Source organism: Mus caroli, unplaced genomic scaffold (assembly GCF_978045245.1).
Source record: "Mus caroli unplaced genomic scaffold, Mus_caroli_1 scaffold_3, whole genome shotgun sequence".
Taxonomy (NCBI): Eukaryota; Metazoa; Chordata; class Mammalia; order Rodentia; family Muridae; genus Mus; species Mus caroli.
Window position 1 is genome coordinate 62,476,691 of NW_028227258.1, and position 3,734 is coordinate 62,480,424.

Sequence of the window (3,734 nt, forward strand, 5' to 3'; positions counted from 1 at the left end):
TTCTTTCCTTCGTTTCTCCTCCTCTGTACTTTCTTATCAAATTGTGCTTTCTTACTGACTTCTCCTGCAATCCTTCTAACTTCCATAACTTATTACCTTGATCAAATTGGTGGAGCACTTCCCAGCCCCATGAAGATGAGACCCTCCTTTACAGCCTGGCTATAGATTTTCTGGTGCTCCCTACCTTCCATGAACCCAGTGTCCATGTCGATAGGCAGTTGAAAGGGCCTCCCATTCACACCTGGGAAGTTCTTCCTAGCTTCTAAGAGAATTTTCTACCTTTCCTCTATGGAGAAGAGAACCTCAGTCAGGCACAGTGGGGTAGCAAGCACTAGCAGCTCTCAGCAGTCAGTGGTGACCTGGGGCGTGGGGCAGGCTCACCCTTTCGCTCCTCAGAGGTGGCAAGCACCCCATTTGCCTCGCTCTGCCTCACTGTGACACACACACAAACACACACACACACACACACACACACACGGCAAAGCCCAGAGGTGAGCACTAGGGGAATGGGAATGGGGTCAGGGCCGCTCAAAGAGGCGGGGGAGCATAGTGCCTGCCACCCAGGCCACACACCAGTGGTGCTTCCAGCTGACCGCACTGGGCTACTGACATCTCAGGAACCCTCCTTGTCTGTTGTAGGTCCGTGGGTGAAGCCGATGGTCAGCTACATTGAGGATCCAAGAATGGCAGCAGTCTCCTGCAATCCACTGGCTGTTCTCTGGGGTTGGGGAGAAAAGAGAGAATAGGGCAGTGATGGAGGATCTGAAAGGAGGACATCAGCATCAGAGTCTGACAGGATTCTCAGGCATTTCTCGAAGGGCTTAAGTACCAACCAGTAGGGGACCTGTGGATGGGAAAAAAGGGCAGGCCCAAAATGATGGATAGTGTCTATCCCATGATTTTCAAAACAGTCATCAGTAGTCAGTCCAAGTCTAAACACAAAGAGACACACCAAGACACACAAGACACACAACAGAAATCGTCCAGATAAAGTATCACAGCAATACCACAGAAAACAAGTAAGACAAACAAGACCAATACGGGTCTTCCTAGATGTGATTCGCACAGACGCCTGATACTACCCAACCAGACAGTAGCTGCATCCCAGCTACCACTGGGTTGAAAAGGACAGCTTCCCATCCAACTTCCCAGCAGGAATCTGGAGCATCCTCAAGTTTCCAGCCTGTGACATCTTGGCAGGTTTGGCTGTGACAATTGCCACCCAGATGGATCTCTCTCTGGAGAGAACCACAGAACCTGAGACCTAACCAGACTTGCAAACCTGAGATCTAACAAGCCTGGCAAATGACAAATACAGACAGCAGACACAGATAACACACACAGACAGACAGACAGACAGACAGACAGACAGACAGACAGACAGACTTCCCATTTTACATTGCTCCAGCAATTGTCTGATGCATGGCATCTGGGTCCTACTGAGGAGGAACTTCCCAGCCAACGCCCTAAATGTTGGAGTCCACCCTCACTCAAAAAGACCACAGAGATCAACATTACTGCAAACTTCAACAGGATTTTTATTGATCCAACGCATTGGGGAACCCCCTTAGCACACAGGCAAGAGTCTGGACGAGCAAAGAACACACTTTTTATACCTTGTAAGGGACAGACTTAGGCAACAGAGCTAGCTGGCTTATTCTCATTGGTGAAGCAATTGATTGGTTTGCATAGAGCAAAAAATACCTTTGGCCTAGTGACTCACTCTGCCTGCTCTTTTGAGGTTTTTTTCCTCGGAATTTAAGTGAGGTAGGGCATGAGAATTTTTCTGAGAACTGTTATTTTTGTTATGGTTACTTTTCTGGGAAAACCTAATCTTAATTTGGCAGCTATGGGCTTGGTCTGGTCATTTTGACCACTAAAACTATACACTTTGGAAAGTCCCTTCAGAGGGGGAGAAAGGGCTAAGTGGTCTTGAATTTATTTCAGATTCTACAAAACATCCTTCACCAACACTTAGGGGAAAAAGCCATCTACATCATGGCTCCTCCAGGAAAGCCAGTCCTTTTGACATTTGATTCCCTGTAAAAGAGTTCCTCAACTACTTCTACTTTCTTAGCACTACCCTTTGCTGGGAATCTCCAGCCTGCAGGAGAGAGCTAAATACTGGTTTAGGACACGTCTTACCATTGACTTTGGTTGTTCACTAACCTATTGATTATCCCACAAGTCTATCTAGATGTCAGTAGAATACCTGAGGACCTAGCAGCAAAAACTTGTGCCCATGTCTACATTGGTGAAATATAAGCATTGCATGAACTTGCAAAAGGTAAAAAGGAAGGAGACAATGTCCATAAAGGGAGACTTTTATCCTCCATGTTGAATATGTTCTAACAGGGATGGGCAGTCCTGCATCTACAGCTTTACTATTGGTAACACACATGGTCTCTCAGTCAAACTTGTTCCACTTGTTGGCTAGGTATCTCTCTAAATTTGCTTCATATTACACATCTATTATGTCTTAGACTGTACAGAAGGCCATGTTTCACCATCATAGCCCTGCACATCTCAGGGTTTCCCAACATGAATCCAATCTTACTACACTTTATTCCTGAGTTCACAGTCTTTCTTTAAAATGGAAATAAAAGCTTCCATGACGCAAGAAACTTACATTGCATAAGCCTGGAAACTAGCATTATGTAAAGGATGCTGACTTCTGCTGAATAATCAAGCAGCAGTTAGACCCTCCAGGACCAAGCCTGGAAAAAGGATATCACTCAGCCTTTAGTACAAACCTTTAATCCCTCTGGCTGGAATACAGGTATGTATTTAGTACACATTTTTAATCCCCAACAATGAACATAAATATAGTTTGTAGACAGAAGCACCCATGATTGAAAGTGACATCAAATTGAAAGGCACACAAAGAGGGGAATTAGAGAAAGATTTGACAAAATGAGTAAAAGGTAGGATATGTCCACCTCTCACTAGAACAGACAGAAAAAAGAGGCTACTTGAAGTAGAACCACAGGAGAAAAAAAAGAGGAAATCGAGACTAGAGAAGGAGGCAGTTTTACTGAGTGAGTTTTACACAGAGATTAAATGGAAACAAGCTAGACACAGGTGAAGACAGAACTACCCAGAGAATGGTGAGCCAGAATATAAAAAGAGATTGCCAGATTCAGATTGAGAACAAGCAGAGAAAAAAGTCAGAGGCAGAGAAGGAAGTTAGACTGAGTCAGTCACCTTGGAGAAGAGGTTGAGTCAGAACTAACCAGCCAGAGATCAGAAAGAACTAGGAAATGGTGAGCTCATTCAATCTCATGTATAAGAAGATAAACACATTCTGGGAACTGATTAGAGGGTAAAGAGGCTAGAAGCTTCCACTACAAGGTCTGAGTAAGCACATTGAGGCAGTAAAACCTCAGAGACAACAATGACACTAGGCAAATAACAGGTACTTTTACAAAGCCAAATTCTGCTCAAAAATCAAGCAGAAGTCAAACCCTCTTGAACCAAAGCAGCAATGACCTCTAAGTGTTTTTACTGACAGAAACTCTTCCCTCAGCAAGCACATATGGGTCCAGTACCCTGAAGCAATGTCTTTGAAAAGACTCTGAGGCACTATGAAGTTTTACACAGTGAAGTCTGGGATCAAGCAGCACAGAGTCCCTTGGAGTTTCCTTTCTCAGATTAATTACTTCATTACATTTGATTTGAGCTTTATTGGGAATTCGTAGAGGAAAAGTGATACCGAGACAAACATAAAAGAACTG